General features: G+C 42.6%; 1 long non-coding RNA gene across 3 annotated transcripts; it reads right to left on the bottom strand.

Annotated features, from left to right (window-relative positions):
* Positions 1 to 553: 553 nt before the first annotated feature.
* LOC311618920 lies at positions 554 to 21,565 on the bottom strand. 3 transcript variants are annotated; one of them, XR_014794412.1, is made up of 4 exons: positions 21,198 to 21,565; positions 16,541 to 16,727; positions 1,762 to 1,933; positions 554 to 1,106 (listed from the first exon to the last, which is right to left on the bottom strand). It is a non-coding gene; the product is annotated as an uncharacterized lncRNA (long non-coding RNA). The 3 variants fall into 3 exon arrangements; XR_014794414.1 differs by lacking the exons at positions 16,541 to 16,727; positions 21,198 to 21,565 and adding an exon at positions 19,796 to 19,908 and having other exon boundaries at positions 559 to 1,106; XR_014794413.1 differs by lacking the exon at positions 16,541 to 16,727 and having other exon boundaries at positions 560 to 1,106; positions 21,198 to 21,554.
* Between the last annotated feature and the right edge of the window lie 725 nt (positions 21,566 to 22,290).

Below are 22,290 nucleotides of genomic sequence, written 5' to 3'. Positions count from 1 at the left end.
GCGTTCCTTGGAGCTCAAACACAGAGAATGGAAGAGAAACAGAAATACTTGTTTATTCTAAATTCAATCAATATTGATGAAGTACCCCACCCTATGGTGGGGACTGCACACACAGCCGGACACGTACTGGTGCATATTCTTCATTGTGTGTTGACTGGGAAACTACTCATCTTACGAATGAGCCACCTGGAAATATGCTTTCAAGAAGGGTGTAGATTCATGCGATACCTATAGGGTCGTTGTGGGTCGATAGGGCTGTTGGAGAACACATCCCTCTCCCCAGGAGGAGTAGCAAATGACCATATCGTTCCTGTACAAACCCCCTCAGCGACACAATGGATGGAACCACCAGTCTGGCTCAGTGTAGACGTGCTTACGTGCCTTTGCATCTTCTTCTCGTTTATGGAATGGTTCAGTTGCTGCTTCAGTCCTCCACTGAAGTGTGCAGCTTGGCTTTCTAATCTTTACATTCACACACATGCGTGGATTTTCTTTTTCAATTCTACCAAGTTGCCTCCTAAAGTTAAGAGTCTTTAAACATGTCCGTTGATATGTTTAAAATAAGAAAATACAAACACGCATTCTGAAGTGTTGTTTTTTTTTTTTTTATTCTAAAGTTTTTAACAGTTAACTATTCAGTATTTTTGTGTTCTATTCTACACTTTCACTCAGTTGTCAGTAGGTGGCAGCATATTATCTTACACTCATTGTTGAAGGAGAGAGAGACAAGGGAAATAGGTTTTTCAGAGCCCTGTTTTGTAAAGACAACCTGGACCAGAACAAAGGCAAATAGATTCCATAGATAATCCTCATTATCTTAAAAAGGCATTTCTTTAATTCTTTACAGTATTTTGTGTTTGTAGTGCCTTTATTTTAAATTCTATTCTCATTATCTCATCACTAACACACCATTATATGTTCAAAGTTAGCTTTATTTGAGTTTGGGGGAATGTGGTTTCTTGTGATGAAGAGCCCAGTAAAGAGATGGAAACCCCGAGGAATATGAACTCGTTTTGGAAAGTGTTCTTCGGGCTGCCGTTGGACGTTAGCGATTGGAGAACTAAGGAGAAATTATCTTTCCTGTGTCCATTTTCAGTCTTGTGCCTCTACAGGGAGAAACAGATGAAAATAAAAATCACCCACTTATTATTTATCTATTTGGGCCTGATAGCTGTCTTAGGATTTTGATCCATGCCAGTGTTTTTAGGGGAAGGGGGCACATTTGCTCTTTAGGAAAACTCAAAATAATTCCAAAGGCATGTGTAGCACTTGGCCTTTAAAGCCAAAAGACTTCCAAGCTTTTTTTAAAAAAAAGTGTATAAGGACAGTCATTGGTTCAGGCAAACAGACACTTATTGAGTGATGCTTTATTCAATTATCCAACAAACATTATTATTTTTTTACCTTTGCTCTTTAATAGGTCTTATGCTGGGTGCTGTGGAAATTCAAGCAATTCTGAGAAATATGAACAAGAAGAAAATGCCCCACATGCCATTGCTTAGGAAATAATCACCGTTAACATTCAGTCCCATTTTATACCTCTTGCTTTGCATTTATACAGATGGCTGTCTGTCCGTCTGTCTAGGAATACATCTGCATAACTCGGACTATATTGTGCATGCTAATTTTACATTAAAGTATTGCCTTTAATTCTATTTGAATGTTAACAGAAGAAAAAGAAACCGATAAAAAAAAAATGAAGGTATTATGGATTCTTTCTTTAATTTTATTTGCTTTTAAAAACATTGGTAATATACTCACATTGTATGCATTTTAAAAACAGGTTGGTGAAGAGGTAGCGATGATTCTGCCCTCTCTCTGCCTCCCGTCTACCCACTGTTCTTCCCCACAGGCGTTTCTGTTACCAGGTCCTTGTCCATTTTCCAGAGAGTTCAATGTTGTAAAAACTTCTTTAACACAGAGGTATCCGTTTCTAGGCATAAGGGGGGATGGGGTTATAAAGCCTCAAAAACTTGGAGCTATTATGTTCTAATTATACGCTTTACTACTTTTTGATAGTAGTGTTTCATGCTGGGCATTGTGTAAGAACTTCACCTGGGTTATTTCATTCGGTCCCCACAACACTCATCCTCATCTTACTGGAAAAGAGACCAAGGCAGGTTGAATCATTTGTTTGAGGCCAAAAATGAGAGTAGGCAGAGGCAAGATGGACAGTCAAGTAGCCTAAATCCTGAACTGCCGGCGACATGCTCTGCCCGCTTTTAGTACTGCATGTGACACCACCGGACAAAGGCACACGGGGAAACACCAGGCAGCCCAGTTGGGCCTGAGAGTAGCTAAGGTATAAGCCTTCCACGGAAAGAGTTAGCAAGAGGCATTGTGGGACAGTGCTTTCCCCTGGTGAGACCACTTATTTCCTGGTAGCTTGATTTGGGCTCTGGTAGTTTTTCCCAAGAAGGGCTGAATCTGGCAGGGGTCCTCAAACTTTTTAAAGTGGGGGCCAGATCACGGTCCCTCAGAGAGCTGGAGGGCCGGACTATATGAACTACTAATTCCTACTGTAACACCTCGGCTACGCTCACTGCCCAAAAAACCTGGCGGGCCGGATCAGACTCCTCTGAGGGCTGCATGTGGCCCGCGGGCCGTAGTTTGAAGACCCCTGTCTAAGGCCTTCCATATGCAGATGAGTGGATTAGAAAACTGTAGTAGTACACAATGGAATACTATGCTGCTGTAATAAAGAAGGAATTCTTACCATTTGCAACAGCATGGATGGATCTGGAGAGCATTATGCTAAGCGAAATAAGCCAGACAGTGAAAGATACATACCACATGATCTCACTAATTTATGGATAATAAAGAACATTACAAACTGTTGAACAAAAATAGACAGAGGCAACGAAGCATCAAACAGACTGTCAAACTACAGTGAGAAAGTAGGGGAGGGTTGGGGGAGGTAAGAGATCAACTGAAGGACTTGTATGCATGCATATTAGCACAACCAACAGACACAAGACACTGGGGATGGAGGGGGAGGTTGAGGGCCAGTGCGGGGGGGGGGGGGGGGGCGGGGAGGAGGCTGGGTGGGAGGTCAGTGGGGAAGGAGATTATATATATATATATGTATGTATGTATTACTATTTGTAATACCTGAAACAATAAAATAAACTTTTTTAAAAGAATGTATGCCTGCTGTCTTTATTCTCAAACAACAAAACAGTTGTTCTTTTTTTTTTTTTTTTAAATATATTTTATTGATTTTTTTACAGAGAGGAAGAGAGAGGGATATAGAGTTAGAAACATCAACGGGAGAGAATCTCTCTCGATCAGCTGCCTCTTGCACACCCCCCACTGGGGAAGAATCGAACCTGGGACCTTTTAGCCCAAAGGACAACACTCTATCCACTGAGCCAAACCGGTTTCAGTGCCAGTTGATGTTCTTAAGCCACACTTCCTTTCCCTCGGGAAGTTGTAAACAAAGCTTCATTACCTTCTGGCAGTGATTGCCACGGAGAATTCTAAGCCCGTCTCACTTTATTCTCCATGGAGGTAACTTCTTTTATTTTTTACCTTGATTCCTCTTACTCTTCCTTTTAATTCGCAGAGGTAATTAACCTAACCAGGCTATCTATCCATTTTAATTATCAGTTTTTCCTGGAACATGAACTGCCTAGTTTACATACAAAATTATTTCTTTGTTCATTTGGGGAAATTTTATTTTTAAAAACACTCTTTTTCTGTTTCATTTTTCCTGGTTCTCCAGCTATCCTTGTCTCTCTTTTATGTTACTTCCTCTCTGATCGCCCAATCCTTTCTTCTTTTTTCTGAATGTGCAGTGACAGTAGTAAGCTTCCCCTCTCTGCCAGTATTGCAATTCAGCCTATTTGATCTTTGATGTTTCTCATTTATTCGTTCTCTGGTGGTGGTTGTTTTAGTCCCAAGTGTAGTCTTTGCTCAGCTGTTTCCCTTTTACCTCGGTTGTTTTACCATTTTGTCTTTGAGATCCTATTAAGTTTTTAAAATAATATAAAACAGTGACAAGGAATTGCTTTCTAATTGTTGAGTCTAATAATCTTTCAGACTGAGTCCTTCACCTGTCATTTATGTGCTTGTTCTTATCTGCTCTCCCTTTAATTTTTTTTTCGGTAGTGTGTTTGCATAATCACTGTATCATTTCTTTTCCTGGTGCTTATGCTTAACAGAGAAAGTAGTTGCCAAGACTTTGTATTGTACTTACTTGGATATGTTATAAGTAAGTTCTTGATTTCCTTCCCATACTGACTAGGATATGTCATTTTTCTCACTACACTGCAGAGGAGAACCAGGATGCTATATGAATTTTCTGTTGATTTTAATTGATTTTTTTTTTACAGAGAGGAAGGGAGAGGGATAGAGTGCTAGAAACATTGAGAGAGAAACATAGATCAACTGCCATCTGCACACCCCCTACCAGGTATATGCCCACAACCAAGGTATATGCCCTTGACCGAAATAGAACCTGGGACCCTTGAGCCCGTAGGCTGACGCTCTATCCACTGAGCCAAACCGGCTAGGGCTATGTTTATATTTTAAAAAAGACATTGTCTTAACTACAATGTAAACTGCACAACTGCTTCTGAAGACAGAGACGTCTCTCTGGCTATCACACAGCAGTGTAATGCGGCAGATGGACTTAGGTTCCAACTCTAGCCCTGCCGCTGGACTGGAACAAGGCACAGCATTTCCAGGCCTCAGCTTCCAAACGGGACAGCAATGGAAGCTGCCCATAAAGCTGCTGTGCATAATGCCTTTACACACAGGAAGGCTTCAGCACCGTGCTTGGCACACAGTAAGCATCAATAGCAGCTGTGATTATCCAGAAAAAGAGCCGTTCCTCCGTTCACCCTCCTGATTGCAGAGTTTGACGGGGAATTGCATGAACGAAGACCTGCGGGAGCCGCCTACCTTCTGGTGAGCGCATCTTGGCTGAACAAGGACAAAAAGGGCATCTGGACGTAAAATGTGCGTCACACATACGTTGATGGTGGGAAGGTAAATGACACAGGCACTCTGGAAAGCAGTTTGGCGGTTTTTTAAAAAACCAAACATGCAGTGACTATGTAACCCAGCATTCACCCCAGAAAAATGAAAGCATGTTCACTCAAAAACTGGGCATGAATGTTCATGGCAGTGTTATTTGTAGGGAGCTAAAAACTAGAGTCAATCCATTTGTCCTTCAACAGGTGACCAGTTAAACAAAATGCAATACATGCACCATGGAATATTACTAAGCAAAAATGGAGCTGATGAAACATGTAATAGCTCGTTGCATCTCAAGGGAATATTGCTGAGCCAAAAAGCCAGTCCACAAAGGTGACAGGCTGGCTGATCCATTTATATAACATTTATGAAAAGCAACATTTTACAAATGGAGATCAGATTAGTGATTGCTAGGTTCTAGGGATTTTTTTTTTTTTTTTTTTTTTTTTTTTTTTTTTTTTTAGGGGTTGGGGAAGGGAGAAAGAGAGTCTGTGTGGTTATAGAAGGACAGCATGTGGGATCCTTCTGTTATCAGAACTGTTCATTGTCTTTACTATGTTGGTGGAGATGCAAATCCACACAGATGATAACATTGTGTAGAACTTGATGCACAGACACACACACACACACACACACACACACACACACGAGTACAAGTAAGAATGGGGAAATCTGATATGAATAAGATGGTGGATGGTGTCAATGTCAATGTACTGGTTGGAATATTAAACTACATGATAGCTTTCCAAAATGTTACTATCGGTAGAAACTGTACAAGGGATATTTCTTACAACTAAATGTGCATCTATAATTTTTCTCAAACATTTCAATTAAAAATGAAAAGGAAAAATATTGCTCCCCCCCCCCCCCATAAAAATACTGAATCTCTTTCTCTACTTTTGGAGCATCCACAGGTTCCCAGGCAGAAAATGATTCTGTAATCTCTGCATAGGAAGGAAAGGGTGTGAGAACATATTATATCCCCTGGTCCTAACAGCTCCCCACCCCAGGGGTTTGGAGCGGGCACTGACCAAGAGTGTTCTGCCAGGGGAAGGAGGGTGGGATGGGAGCAGGAGAAGAGCCTCTAAGTGATTTTGGTTTTGAGCCGAGGAGTAATGGGATGTTTAGAGCTGTGACTCAGAAAGAATTAACCCTAGTGAGCCATGTTAAAGAGAGTAGAGGGGCCCAGCCAGCATGGCTCAGTGGTTGAATGAATGTCGTCCTATGAACCAGGTCACGGTTCAATTCCTGGTCAGGGCATATGCCATGGTTGTGAGCTCGGTCTCCAGTGGGGGGCATGCAGGAGGCAGATGACCAATGATTCTCATCATTAATGTTCCTTTCTCTCTTTCTTCCTTGCTGTCTGATATATATATATATATATATATATATATATATATATATATATATATATATATATACACAGAGAGAGAGAGAGAGAGAGAGAGAGAGAGAGAGAGAGAGAGGATAATTTGTCAGGAAATGTGACCGAGACCTAGGAGCTCAGGACACCACTTCCTGGTATAGTTTTGGAGGTGCTCAACAGTTTCCTCAGTTTAATAACCATCTCTTTCTGGTCTTGGTGTTTGACATTTGCCTGTTCGTCAACCCTTATATTAAGATTTGGAACATCCGATGTGCAACGCACTTTTGTTATCTGCAATGCTGATGTATGTAATCTTTGGCATCAGTTTATCCAGCACATGTATCTCCAGCCAGGTTAAGATTGAAGAGTAAAGCGATGGATAAGAGATTATGAAGTTTAGTGGCAGAGGAGAGGCTCAGGAAAAGACCAAAATACACTGAGTGGCCAAATTATTATGATCTCTGAATGCATAATAATCTGGCCACTCAGTGCACTTCTCTTGAGTACCTCATTTATTTGATATCAAAGATACTATAAATCATGCATCTGATCAGTTTTCCCCTTTGCACTGGCTGATAGAAAGCTCAGGGCAAATAGGTGGTTGATCTCCAGCAAAAGTCAAGAATACTTTGGTACCCATTTGAGATATAAATGCACTGAGTGGCCAGATTATTATGCGTTCAGAGGTTATAATAATTGGCTACTCGGTGTAAATTCGGCCGCCCAGGAGAGCCGTGGGATGGGCTGCAGAGCAGGGGCTCCAGGCCATCCAGGACGCCACGTGAGGGCGCTAGAGGACCACGGGAGAACTTGGGAACTGCCGCGTGCAGTCTTAAACATTCACTGCACAAATCATTTCATGAAATATGACAAACTTCTGTGAGCTATGTGTTATCGTTATTTTAAAGAGAAGAAAGCTGAGGCTCAGATAGTTTAAGTAATTTGTCCATAGTTAGCAAGTGGCAGAGCCAGGAGAGCTTCTGAACACACACCCACGCCTTCCCCGCTGTGCCACACTGCCTGCTACTCTGCAGTTGGCTTTTCCAAAATCCTGTATTTAAAGAAAAATTCAAATGGTGGCGCATTGGTGAAAATAGCCAAAGGTAAAAAAAACCAAAAAACAAAAAATCACCTCTAGTTACCATTCAGTAGCTCTGATCTCCTCAGCCATGTTTCTGGGGAAAGTTTCCTCCATATTTGGTCCCCACTTCCTCCCTTTCATTCAAGCTTGGACTCCTTCCCAGCAGGCTTCAGCCCCACCAACCACTGAAAATGCCCATGCTTGGACCACCAAGGTCCTTCCACCGATGAGAGAAGTTTTACTTGGACTTTCAACAAGGTAGGCTAATACTTCTCAATGATAGGCGCATATTAGGGTTACCCAGGAATTATTATTACTATTACTAATCATTATTACTATTATTATTTAAGAGAGGAAGGGAGAGGGAGATAGAAACATTAATGATGAGAGAGAATTATTGATTGGCTGCCTCTTGTACGCCCCCTACAGGGGATGGAGTCCACAACCCAGACATGTGCCCTGACCGGGAATCAAAACATGATCTCTTGGTTCATAGGTCGACACTTAACCACGGAAGTACACTGGCCAGGCAGAATTATTATTATTTTTTTAACATTTAGGCCTGGGCTCAGTTCCCTGAGGTTGTGGTTTAGTTGATCTAGGGGCGGGGGGTGTGTGTGTGTGTGTCATCATTAGCCCAATGGGCAGTACTCAGGGGCTTTATGTGGGATAGTAACATAATTTAATTAGGTTACTAACTAGGATTGTAAGCATTGGAGATGGAGAGAAGGAGAAGCATTTGAAAATGGATTCAGTGGGATTCAGTGACTGATTGGATATAGCACTTGGCTGGCTATTTGGATCTGGAGCTCACAAGGGACTCAGAGGTTGTTAACATTACTAAAAAAACAAGGCAACAGTCCTGGCTGGTTTGGCCCAGTGGATAGAACATCGGCCCATGGACTAAAGAGTCCTGAGTTTGACTCCAGTCAAAGGGCATGCACCCTGGTTGCATGCTTGATCCCTGGCAATTCCCAGCCCTGGTAGAGGTCCCTGTGGGAGGGAACCAATCAATGTGTCTTTTTCACATCGATGTTTCTCTCTTTCTCTGTCTCTCCCCTCCCTTCCACTCTTCTCTAAAAATATCAATGGAAAAATATCTTAGGGTGAGGATTAACAACAACAAAAATAAAACCCAAATCCAGAAAACAACAGCAAGGCAACAGGCCCCAAATGGAGTGGCTTATGCCAAGTCCTATGTTACCAAACCAAGATTTAACTTAATTACAGTTTCAGTTCTCCCAGTAATGGGATCTTCAACCAACCAGTCAGGAATGGCCCGAGAGGCCCCTGTTATCCCCCAAAGGGAAGGACCCTTGCAAGGACCAGTCTGCTTCTTGCCTAATGTAACTTCTTGGTTCCTACTCCCTTCTGCCAATGTCTTTCGTTGACGCTCCTTGATGCTCCTTCCTGCCTGCTAGATTGGATCCTGCTTGATTTATGAATCACTGAATGAAGTCAACAAGATCTTTTAAAATGTATTCAGTTGAATTTTGTTTTTTAACAGCATAAGGGTTGTTTCTCCTGCCACTGCAGACAGCCAGTCTGAGTTGTAGAAGAAAGAAGAGAGAGGGCAAAAAGCAAAAAATGTGGGGAAGAAGGGAGGGATGATTCAGCTGATGGCATTTTACTTGAACTGGAGGTTGAACTGGGTGATTCTTCTTCTTTCACAGGGAGTGGATAATCAGTGTTGAAGTCACCTCTTAGTTTCAATAGATGATAAAATAGTATTGTGTCTGTAAAAATGGCAACCTACTCCTTGGAATCTAATTTTCAGGAAGTAACAGAAATACAGAAATTCTGCCTCCTTTATAGACGGTGGGGTGCAATGGCCAGTTAGAGCTGGGAGCCCGCTGTGGGCCTCTCTTCCCCACCAGGGGGCAGTGACATTCACATTGGAGACTTGGAATTGGCCACAGTTGCAGTATTAACACTAAAAATGACAAGATATTATAAACCAGCACTTCCCCTCCCCCTCCCCCCCCCCCCCGCCGCCAGAAAGCTGGTTATTGAATATTCACCAACGTGTCAATATTTGCAGATAAGACATTCAAAGCTTCACCTGTATTTAGTATTAATCTGATGCCAAATTAGAAAGTCAAATGAAGAATCAAAATATTAATTACAATAGACAATTAGAGTTTAAAGTATTGCATTTTCCAGTTATTGCATTTCTTTATTTCTCTGCTGAGTTTGCAATCAACAGAAACCCAATTAAGGGTCACTGCAGCCCTGGCCAGTTTGGCTCAGTGGATAGAGCACTGGCCTGTAGACTAAAGGGTCCCGGGGTTGATTCTGGTGAAGGGCACATGCCTGGGTTGCAGGCTTAGTTCCCAACAGGGGGCCTGCAGGAGGCAGCTGATCAATGATTCTCTCTCATCACTGATTTTCTATCTGTCTCTCTCCTTCTCCATTCCTCTCTAAAATCAATAATATATATATATATATATATATTTTTTTTTTTTTTAAGGGTCACTGCCTAGCTCTTTGGCCAAGTGGTTTCCTAATTCCTTGTCCCTAGACTGAGTTCTATCCATCTGTTGCTGGCAGAGCTGGACCCTCGTGGCCTGTGAGTCTCCCTCACAAGGGCATGTTGGAGAGAAAATGTGTTTGTCCTGAGCTCAGGCCATTCTGAGTAACAGAGACTGAGAGGAAGAGACAGACAGTGGCTGCACCCTGCACCCTCAGGTCCTGCTTCCTCAGCGTCCCAAACACACTATCTGTGTGGGTCCCTTCTCTTCCCTGGGCAGGGACACTGACAGGAATGGAAGGAAGAGAGGAAGACCCTAGTTTATGTTCCAAGGTAGGAGCTGGAGCTGTGGCAGAGAACGGTTTGCTCTCTGTGTATATATGTATATATATCCCCAGGCATTTTGCTCTGTCGTGCAATTGAAGTAAAGTGTGGGAAAGCTTTCAAACCTTTTATGGAAAGTTGTGGTGGTGGATTTTACCTACAGAGACACCTAAACTATAGGCTAGGCTGATTTTATTTCTCTTTCTCCTTTTTAAAAAGTTGTCAACGTCCAGCTGGTTGAGCTCAGTGGTTGAGCATCGACCCAGGAACCAGGAGGTCATGGTCCCATTCCTATCAGGGCACATGCCAGGGTTGCAGGCTTGATGCCCAGTAGGGGGCTTGCAGGAGACAGCCAATCAACGATTCTCTCTCATCTCTAAAATAAAGTAAAATAAAATAAAATGAAATGAAAAGTTGTCAAAGACTTTTGGCTTTATCTACTAATGTTAAAATATCAAACCCCTTGGAGCATTTTCATCAAGCAAGCCATTAATTCATTGAAAACGAGATAATGAGACCAGGCATTTATTGAAACGACTTATTGTTGAGTGAATTGGCTAGCTGCTTAAATGACTGACATCAGTCCTGTCAGCAGTGCTGCAGGGATAGACAGCCTCTCTCTGTGTCAAATCAGCACAATAAAGATTTGTCTACATTTCTAGTTTCACATGGAAATGTTTGAAAGAATGCACAATCCAAACATTTTTGTTTAAATCCTAATGATGACACATTATCTCCTGTACCGAGCTTCGTGTTTTCTTTTGGGAAAATCATCTTGGGCCTTTGTGTGTCGCCTAAGGTCCGGTCAGGTCAAATACCAAGCGGAAACTCTTTTTTTTTTTAATATATATATTTTATTGATTTTTTTTTTTTTTACAGAGAGGAAGAGAGAGGGAAAGAGAGTTAGAAACATCGATGAGAGAGAATCATCCATCAGCTGCCTCTTGCACACCCCCTACTGGGGATGTGCCTGCAACCAAGGTACATGCCCTTGACCGAAATTGAACCTGGGACCTTTCAGTCCGCAGGCTGACCCTCTATCCACTGAGCCAAACCGATTTCAGGGGAAACTCTTTATGTTAGACTCGTCTAACAAACGCGTGCTCTGAAGGGTGTCTATCATCTAAGCAGCGTGCTCTCTGAAAGACTGACGTTGGAGATCTCTAGGTTTTGTCAAAATCCAGCCAGGTTGATGGTGATTTGAGCATGGACGGACACTGCACAGTCTCCCACAGGAAATGAGATGTCCATTCTCATGCCCAGTCAGTCCCAATCCAGAAAGTCTTGAGCTATCATAGCAGCGCTCACCAGCCATAAGCCCTGTGTCTGGTGCCCTCCCAGGGTAGTAGCCTGCGGGATTGGGCTAAAACCAGCTCTTCGACATCCCCTAAGGGGTCCTGGATTGTGAGAGGATGCAGACCAGGCTGAGGGACCCCACTGGTGCATGATCGGGCCAGGGAGGGACCAGGAGGGCTCCAGGGCATGTCCAGCCCATCTTGCTCAGTCCTGATGGGCTGGACCCCAGCAGCAAGCTAACCTACCAGTCAGAGCATCTTCCCCCTGGTGTTCAGTGTTTGTCATAGTGACTGGTCGACCAGGTGACTGTCTGCACCCTGGTGGTCATACATGTCATAGTGAGCAGTTGGGCAGCCTTAGCATATCATTAGCATATTGCACTTTGATTGGTTGTTCGGTTGTTCTGCCATTCTGTCTATTTGCATATTACCCTTTTATTATATAGGATTTCTTTCAAATATAAAGAAAACATGAACTTTGAACTATTAATTCAGTCATGTTATTAATTAATCACTCCTTATTGAAAATCAGGTAAAATTGTTTTCAAATTGTTGGGGGTACTTCAACAAATATGCTGTTGTCTATTTAAATATATAAATATCTTTTAGAATTAAAAAAAGAGATCTGGGCCATGTTTTCCTTAAACACATTTAACCAACCATTGGCGCATGTGAATCAATGGGTAGCAGGAGAGCTCAGAACGCCTCTGCCTCCGCAGAGCAACTGCCCTTTGCCTACAACCAAATGTCTGCAGAGGCCCCTTTGCTTAGGAGCTAAAGTACATGGAATGGGCAAGCTCCATGCTTTGTACATGTGCCTCTGTCCTCCAATGGCTTCCACTCTTAGTTTTAAAATAAGGCCTCAAATTCTTTGACCCTCCTTCCATGAAGAGGTGGCCTCGCTATTCCCCTCCCTGAATCTGGGACAGTCTGTGACTGCCCAGCCAAGAAAGGAGGATGTACATGTGTGACTTCCTCTTGGAGGCCCGAGATGCCGCCTAAGAAGTCTCTCTTCCTGTGACCACCATGCTGGCGAGGCCACCTGCGGATGCTCTGGTGGACAGGCCCACGGAGTCCAGCCTTCCCGACATCCCTGCATGGGCACCAGACGTGGGAATGAGCCAGCTTGGATTCTCCAAACCCATCATCTGCCCCCTGACCACTGAGTGACCTCCAGCAGCGCCATAAGCAACAGGCAAATCTCCCCCGAGTCCCTCAGTTATCCTGGCTCATATTTAAGCACCTCATTTTCAATGAAAAGTTTTCAAGTAGGAACTGTAGAAGTGAAGACAGTTTCTTCTTCAAATCTGTTCAAATCCATGCCGTCATTATGAGACACAATGACTTCTGTTGAGAGCCACGTGTTTGGGGTAGTTTGTTACCCGGCAACAGAACAGATAAGTGGAACAATCCCCTTAGGAGCCACTCTGTAGGAAGCCTGTTCTGCTCTGACATAACGTGTTCCTGTTTTTGCATTTGTTCAGAATTACATTTGCACAATGTTGAATGTATGGGGTTAACTTATGTCAAAACAGCCTCATTAATTAATACTATATCTCAGTTATCTTATGGCTTAAATTGGCTTTTTAAAATATATTTTATTAATTTTTTACAGAGAGGAAGGGAGAGGGATAGAGAGTTAGAAACATCGATGAGAGAAAATCATCGATCAGCTGCCTCTTGCACACCCCCTACTGGGGATGTGCCCGAAACCAAGGTACATGCCCTTGACCAGAATCGAACCCGGGACCTTTCAGTCCACAGGCTGACGATCTATCCACTGAGCCAAACCGGTTTCAGCGGCTTTTTTTTTTTTCCCCCCCTTAATCCTCACCTGAGGATATTTTTCTACTGATTTTTAGAGAGAGGAAAAGACAGAAATATTGACGTGAGAGAAACACATCTATTGGTTGAATCCTGACTAGGGCCCAGGCCTGCCTGCAACCAAGGTACGTGCCTTTGACCAAAATTAAACCCAGGACCCTTCAGTCCACAGGCCCACGTTCTATTCACTGAGCCAAGCCGGCTAGGGCTTGTATTGGCTGGTCTGGGCACTTCATCACTAATTGGGAATCATGTGTGGGTTCTAACCCCTAACTGTGAATGAATTTCTGGAGTTAAAGGTTTGTTGATCAGGAACTGTTTCTGTGGGCAGCATCTGTAGCTCTGGGAGTAGACTCAGCTGCACAGGCAGTGCTGTCTGCAAAGCCGAGTGGGTGCCGCTGCAGGAAGGATGACAGGGCGAGCTCGTTAGCCTTTGAGGCAGCCCTCTCACCTGCAAGCCGGCTGAAGGTCTACAATAGGGAAATGATTGAATTCAGCACCGTATGCAAGAGAAGGCTGTTGTTTTTAAAACGTACCAGATCTATCGTCACTGTCCCAGAGAGATATCCTTGGGTAGATTGTTAAATAGATTTTAAAAAGAAAATTGCAGAATAATGGGGGCCGCATGATTCCATATTTGCCAAGGTAAAGCAAACCAAAAGCAAGCAAATAAAACCTTTGTAGGTGCCTTTATGTATTCGCTGGAGAAAATGTGAAAGGCTGTTAATGCTATTACCTTAGGAAGTGAGAATGGAGGGAAAAGATGAAGGTAGTGAATGTTTGGACTTTTAAATTAAGTGCTTTCTATTGTTTAATTTGTTACAAGGACATAGTACTTTGTAAGATTGTTTTTTTAAAACCTCTTCTTTAAACACTGTAATATGGATGTCTTTCTTTCTTTCTTTCTTTCTTTCTTTCTTTCTTTCTTTCTTTCCTTCTTTTTTAAATAAAGGCTTACCATTATAATTTCTTCAGTTCTTTTAGAGGCTGTGCAAAAAGAGGCTTTACTTTTCATTCCTTTCCATTTGCCTATGCTTTTCATTCTTGTTTGTGATCAATAGGTAAAGAACCAAAAAATCTGCTCAATTATACTCTATAAAGTGGCTACATCTCTAGCAAGCGTGGGACTATTGGGTGGGCAGAAGCAATTCAGGGTGTTTGGGGCCAGAAGAAGGTTTTCTGAAAACCTGCGGGTCCTCTTGGTGCAATGATGCTCGTTGGCCGCAGGAGAGGGAGGGGGACAGAGGAACTGTGCTGAGTGCCCCCTCCTGGGGTAAATAGTGTGATTTGCTGGTGATTTTTCTCGTGGGAAAAAATTATGTAACTAAGCAATTTGCTTACTTATTCTGAGTAAGCTACTTTCAGGGAAAACTTGTAAGAGGCTAGTATGAATTTATGCTTTATTTACTTCCTGTTATAAGTACTCAGCTCACACTGAGGTTCTCTAAGGGGCAGGAAGTGGTTCAGGTGCCAAGAACACAGCAAGACAAAGTCTCTGCCCCTGTGAAGACTAGTGTTACCCACAGAATCTCTTCGAGATTGTAGGCGTTTGCAGTGTTTATTCTTCCCTTTCTTTCTTACTTTATTTGAGATTTTGGGAGGAAGCAGGCGTGTGAATCCCACCCCATTTTCCTTCCCTTCTCTTGGGAGGCTTCTGGCTGCAGAAAGCACATTCCATGCTGTGTGTTTAAGGGGCAGAGCCGGGAGTGAAGGGATGGGTTATTTAATGCTCTCTGTGGGGAATGGTGACTCGCATTCTGGGTTTCAGTACTAGGAAGCCCATTCCTGCTGCATGTCTTAGCCATGTGTTATGATCACGACTTTACTAATGATGTTGATATCTTGGTCTTTATTTGTTGCCTTAAAATTTTTTTTGGCGCCGAAACCGGTTTGGCTTAGTGGATAGAGCCTGCGGACTGAAGGGTCCCAGGTTCAATTCCGGCCAGGGGCATGTACCTTGGTTGCGGGCACATCCCCAGTAGGGGGTGTGCAGGAGGCAGCTGATCGATGACTCTCTCTCATCAATGTTCCTAACTCTCTATCCCTCTCTCTTCCTCTCTGTAAAAAATCAATAAAATATATATTTTAAAAAAAATTTTTTTTTGGCGTCCTAGCTATTTTGACTCAGTGGATACAGCGTCAGCCTATGGGTTCAGTTCCAGTCAAGGGCTCATGCCCAGGTTGCAGGCTCGATCCCCAGGGGGAAGTGTGCAGGAGGCAGCCAATCAATGATTCTCTCTCATCATTGATGTCTCTAACTCTCTCTCTTCCTCTCTGAAATCAATAAAAATACATTTTAAAAAAATTCTGGCGGGGTCTCATTTCTCAGGGGATTTAGAACTTTGGCAGGGAAAACGAGTGCTCTGTATAAACCCTCCGGAAACACCAACCCCTTATGAATACATCAGAAATGTTGAGAGACAGATAAAACCTGGCAAGATAACTTTAACTGGGTCATTTTTAGGTTGATGCCATTTCTTTGTGGGACTTGCATCTTCCACTCATTATGCCTTGGAATGCTGCTGGTATTGTGGCTATTTCCCCTTCCCCACTGAAGAAGACAAATATTTTCATGTCTCCAGGCCCAGCCCCGGCGTTCTCCCGCGATGAAGCTTTGTCACTTGCTGCCCGTGTGGGCTTTCTTAGCACCCCTGTTTGTTCCTGTGGCTTCGGCACCTATCGGAGCTCATTGTGTTTTGGGTTTACTTCTCTGTCTGCCCTCAGCTGCAAAGGAAACCTTCCTAGGGTAGAGACTGGCTGAGTTTCATGACTTAGTAAATAAACTCTGGCCCAGCCAGGGCTGCATCTGTGTTCTCTGCGTGGACAGGCCATGATTTGAAGGAGAGACTTGTCTGGTGGAGGTCATGATCCTATTTATGGTGCTGTTCGAAAATATCCTTGTTCCCGTCAGCAACCTTTTAGAAAACCTGATGATGAAGGAAACGATAAACTCCCTTCTGCTGAACTTTAGTGGAAAAAAAATATTCCCTACGAGAGTTACATTTAAATTAGCCTTGAAAGGATGAGCCCTTATATCAAGTATTTATAATTTTTAAAAATACATATATTTTATTGATTTTTCACATAGAGGAAGAGAGAGGGATAGAGAGAAACATCGATCAGCTGTCTCTTGCACACCCCGCACAGGGGATGTGCCCCCAACCAAGGTACATGCCCTTAACCAGAATCGAACCCGGTACCTTTCAGTCCGCAGGCTTTGTTTATAGTTGTAATAAAAATGGATTTGCTCCCTCCTTTGCATGCACTGCTCTGCCCACCAAACACATACAGCATTGCGGACAGACCGGAACGGCGATGGGAAGGGGGTGTATCATATCATACTCATCCTTCAGGGTTTTCTTTCTGTTTTGATTTCCCCAATGGAAACTGTCATAAAAAAAAAAAAAAATGCTATAGCCGAAACCGGTTTGGCTCAATGGATAGAGCGTCGGCTTGGGGACTGAAGGACCCGGGTTCGATTCCAGTCAAGGGCATGTACCTTGGTTGCGGGCATATCCCCAGTAGGGGGTGTGCAAGAGGCAGCTGATCGATGACTCTCTCTCATCGATGTTTCTAACTCTATCTCTCTCCCTTTCTCTCTGTACAAAATCAATAAAATATATTTTAAAAAGTGCTATAAAAGTAATACCTAATTGTTTTTTTTTTTTTACAAAATCAATAAAATATATTTTTAAAATGCTATAAAAGTAATACCTAATTGTTTTTTTTTAAATATATTTTATTGATTTTGTACAGAGAGAAAGGGAGAGAGATAGAGAGTTAGAAACATCGATGAGAGAGAGTCATCGATCAGCTGCCTCTTGCACACCCCCTACTGGGGATATGCCCGCAACCAAGGTACATGCCCTTGACCGGAATTGAACCTGGGTCCTTCAGTCCCCAAGCCGACGCTCTATCCATTGAGCCAAACCGGTTTCGGCCCTAATTGTTTTTTTAAATACATACAATGCAAAAATTTATAAAGAAGAAAGTAAAAGATTCACCTGGAATCTTATTATCTAGTAATTAATACAGTTAGCATTTTAACAATAAATATTCTTCCAGGGTTTTTTTTTCTGTGCCCATAGTCACAAGTATTTTTACAAAAAGAGTCACATTAATCATGCTATTTTGCAACTGTTTTTTTCCCCCCCACTTAAAGTAAATCTGATCATTTTCCATGTTAATAAATATAGATCTGCATTACCACTTTTAGTGGTATTTCTTATCTGAATGTATCCTAAGTTATTGAACCAATTTCCTATTAATAGACATTTTAAGTTGCTTCTAATTTTTCTCTGGTATAAAAACATGACTTGGGATTGCTATCTTGGATTCTACAGTTGTCTGATTATTTTCCTGGGATAAATTCCTTATTGTGGTATTGGTAGGCCAAAGGGCACATACCTTTTAAAATTTTGGAAACATAATGTCAAATTTTTCTCCAGAAATATTTTCCAGTTTCTACTCTGGTCAACAGTGGACAGAGTGCCTGTTTTGCCACACTTATATGCAGCATTGAGTATTGTCACTCTTATTAATTTGCATTTCTTAATTGCTAGTGAGGTCAAATATTCCTCATTGTTTTTCTTTGAACTGTGATTACTGAAGTTTGTGTGTATGTGCATGTGTTAAGAAAGTTTTAAATTTTTTATATGTTCCATCTATCAATTTTTAAGGTATTGGCTTTTAGGATCATATTTAGAAAGTTTTCTCTCATGACTAAGACCAGTACAACTATGTTTTCTATGAAATAATATTATTTTGTTTTTCCATGTCTAAGTCTTTGATCCATCTTCCAATTATTTTGGGGTCAAGTATGAAATAGAGTTCTATAATAGTTTAATTTACCCCCCCTCTCACACACACCCCATTTTAATTGGTAATCATACTTCCTTTAAAAAAGAATTTCTCTTTCCCCTGTTCAATTAAATTACAATAACAAATATTTAAATAGTGATTTGCCAGGCTCTGTTCTATGTGCTTTAGATATATAACTCCCTTAACACTCACCACCACACGATGAAACTTAGCCCCAATTTATTGATTGATTGATTTCAGAGAGGAAGGGAGTGGGAGAGACAGAAACATCAATGATGAGAGAGAATCATTAATCGACTGCCTCCTGCACACCCCACACCGGGGATTGAGCCCCCAGCACAGGCATGTGCCCTGACCTGGAATCGAACCGCGACCTCCTGGTTCATAGGTTGATGCTCAACCAATGAGCAACACAAGTTGGGCAACCCCAGTCTATCTATATCTATATCTATATCTATATCTATATCTATATCTATATCTATATCTATATCTATATCTATATCTGTCTCTGTCTCTGTCTCTGTCTCTGTCTCTGTCTCTGTCTCTGTCTCTATCTCTATCTCTCTCTATATATAAAGAGGTAGTATGCAAATTAGCTGGGATGCTGTAACATCATGATCACTCAGAAGGAGGCTACATGTGCAGGTAGGCGGGAGGGGACTGCATACATGTGCAGGTAGGCGGGAGGGGACTGCCACACATGCCGGCAGTCCCGCCTCTGCGTGTGAACTGCAGAGGAAACACCTTTTCTGACCGCTCATTGGTTAAGCTCCCCGTATGCCTCTCTCAGTGTTCTTGGTAACTTGGGTAATAAGAATCCAAGAAAGTGATCTAGGGTTTTTCCACCTCACTCCTGGAGGAAAAAATGAAGGTCCACTGCTGGAGGGTCTAAGAGAAGTCCCAGGAAGCAGCCAATCAAAGTGTCTCTCTCACATTGATATTTCTCTCTGTCTTTCCCTCTCTCTTCCATGCTCTCTAAAAATCAATAGAAAAATATCCTCAGGTGAGGAGGAAGAAAGAAAGAAAGAAAGAAAGAAAGAAAGAAAGAAAGAAAGAAAGAAAGAAAGAAAGAAAAAGAAAATAAGGTCATATCCTATGAAAGAGACATTTTGAAAATGCCTAAAGAAAGTTGTCATTTGTGTGTGTGTGTGTGGTGAAGGGACTGGATTCTGTGTTGATGAAAACACCTTGGCAGCTGCGGCAGCCAGCAATAGCAGCAGCGGTGGGGTGATGGGGGTGGCGCCTTCCGCTGATCAGCCGGGTTGCCTCCTGCAGAGGGAGGCCAGACTGTGGCTTAGACTCGTTCCCCATGGGGAGCAGGCCCAAGCCATCAGTAGGACATCCCCTGAGGGCTCCCAGATTAGAGAGGGTGCAGGTCAGAATGAGGCCCCTCCCCCCTCCCACACCCCCTGCACAATTTTCATGCACTGGGCCTCTAGTTTATTAATTAAAAAACTGAGGACAGAGAAGCCACAACAGTTGCCAAAGGTCATGTGGCAAATTATTCTGGAGCCAGATTGGAATCCAGAGAACTCAGGCCCAGAATCCACTCTCCTACGCCCTACCTGTCTCAGCAGAACACCTCTAGATGCAGTTCTAAAACTGCTTCCTGCACCCACACCTCCTCTACTCACCCCGTGAGAGGCGCTTTCCCTTCTGTTACCTGAAACCTGTGCACTCACAGCACTTCAGACCCTGCCTGCAGGAAGATGGCATGAGCATGGGTTCCTCTTCCATAACAAATGCCCGTTTCATTGGTTGCAGGGACAGGGGATTAGTATATTTGCTCCAAATCCAGTGTTTTGGTCATAGGAGCATACATTTTTCTTTTCCCTATCATTAGTTTCTGTTTTAATTGAAAAATAACACATGAACACAGTGAGCATATATGTAGCGCAAGAGTAAACACTGAAATATGTCTTTGTTCCTACAATCTCCGTGCAGAGGCATTGACTAGAACTTTTCCTATTTACCTATAGATATATGTGTATACTGTTTGTTTCACAGAAATGACAATATTCCGAGTATCCCTTCATGTGTTTTTTTTTTCAATTTATGTATCTTAAACGTATTTCCATGAATTTGTATTCCACAAATACATATAGATCTAGCTCATTCTTTATTTTTTAATTAAAAATTTTTATTGCAGCCGAAACCGGTTTGGCTCAGTGGTAGAGCGTCGGTCTGTGGGCTGAAAGGTCCGGGTTCGATTCCGGTCAAGGGCATGTACCTTGGTTGCGGGCACATCCCCGGTAGGGGGTGTGCAAGAGGCAGCTGGTCGATGTTTCTCTCTCATCGACGTTTCTAGCTCTCTATCTCTCTGCCTTCCTCTCTGTAAAATATCAATAAAATATATTAAAAAATAAAAATTTTTATTGCAAATGTCTCCCATTTTCCCCGCCTTTGCCCACTTCCACCCAGCTCCCGAGCCCCATCCCCCCTTTCTTGGCCCTTCCCACACTATTCTGTGCCCTTGGGCTATGCATGTTTGTCCTGTAGCTAATCTTTTCACCTCCTTTCATCCTGCCTTAGCACACTCCCCCTCCCCTTGGACATTTGTCAGTCTGTTCTTTTGTCTCCATGCCTCTGGTTCAATTTTGTTTGTCAGTTTATTTTGTTAATTAGATTTCACATATTAGTGAGTGTTAGGTCGCTGAAGGGGGAATGCACCAGGCCAGAGTGGTGAGGGATTACAAATTTATTTGATCATCCACCCACCAGGTGGCTGAGCCTGAATGGAGTCAGCAGCTTTTAAAGGACTTTTGGCGGGCTTTTTTTTTTTTTTTTTTTTTTCCTGGGCAGAGACTTCTTTATGCATACCCAGAAGGGAGATAGTGAAATGTGGTCACCACAAGAGAAATGTGGTCTTATGTTCCAACTCACCCTCGGGTGGGAACTTCTGCACAGGTGACTGGGGTCCCTCAGCCAGAGAACTGGACTTATGCGGGTTGCCCACAGTATTTAACTAAAATTGATCGAGCATAAACTAAACACAGACACAAGAGTTAAAATGCATGAATCCTAAGGCTTATTTACCAGAGTCCTGGTGGTTTCCAGAAGCCTAGGCAGGTCACCTGGAGATCCGCGCCGACAGACGCACACACTGGACAGGAACACGTTGCTGCAGTGTCTCGGTCAGGAACGAGGCCTCAGAAGTTTGGCTCACAGGCAGTGACAGCTTCACTCAGGCAGAGTCTCATGCAGTATTTCGAACAGGGAGAAGAGAGTGGGAGAGCACGTCAGGTGGAGGAGCCCTTCGTGGTCTCTGCCCAGTGCCTCTAGGTCCCTTCTTTTATGGCCATTTCTGGGTGTTTCTTAATTCCTTCTGGGTGCAACCTATAGATCTTCAGTGTGCCTAATCGGGCGCTCTCCAGGTACCTTTTGCCTCGGTTTCCAACTTTCCAGATAAACACTTGTTAGGGCGTTCACACAGTTACAACTTTCCAGATAAGCACATGTTAGGGCGTCCACACAGTTAGGGGCTCAAAGTCAGTTTTAAAACTCAAGTTTTACAAAATGGATTCAAGTCACATTATATGGAGTTACTTATACTAAGCCTAAAACACATTTCAAATAATTTCTTTTACTTAAAATAAAATCAGAATAAGATTAAAAAAAATACAATTCACACTTAAACTATAAATCACTAATAAAGTAAATGCTTTCATTCCAATTTTAAATCACACAAGTAATTATTCTTACACTGTTTCAAATCCTGAAAATATCACACTAATATAGCTATAACAGTCTCCCACAGAGGGAATGTCCTTAGTGAAGAAGCCTGGAAAGCCAGCTCCTGGGGGAGGGGTATCAACTTAATTGCTTGATCAATTTAACTGTAAGATCGTATGGTATTTGTCTTTCTCTGACTCGCTTATTTCACTTAGCATAGTCATCTCCAGATCTATCCATGCTATAGCAAAGGGTAAGAGTTTCCAGCTCAATCTTTTTAATGACATTATAAAAGTTGCAAGGGGTCATAATTTATCTAACCAGTTCCCTATGGTTGAGTGGGCATTTAGGTTGTTTCCAACCTTTTGCTTCTACTATGATGAAATGAATATCTTTGTACATTAGTCTGTAAGGATAGGTAGGAATAAATATAAGATAAAATTATAGCACTGGAATT

This window comes from Pipistrellus hanaki (assembly GCF_964339955.1).
Source record: "Pipistrellus hanaki genome assembly, chromosome: 3".
Classification (NCBI taxonomy): domain Eukaryota; kingdom Metazoa; phylum Chordata; class Mammalia; order Chiroptera; family Vespertilionidae; genus Pipistrellus; species Pipistrellus hanaki.
The sequence above is the reverse complement of the archived record's forward strand: the minus strand, read 5'-3'. Positions and strand labels throughout refer to the sequence as shown.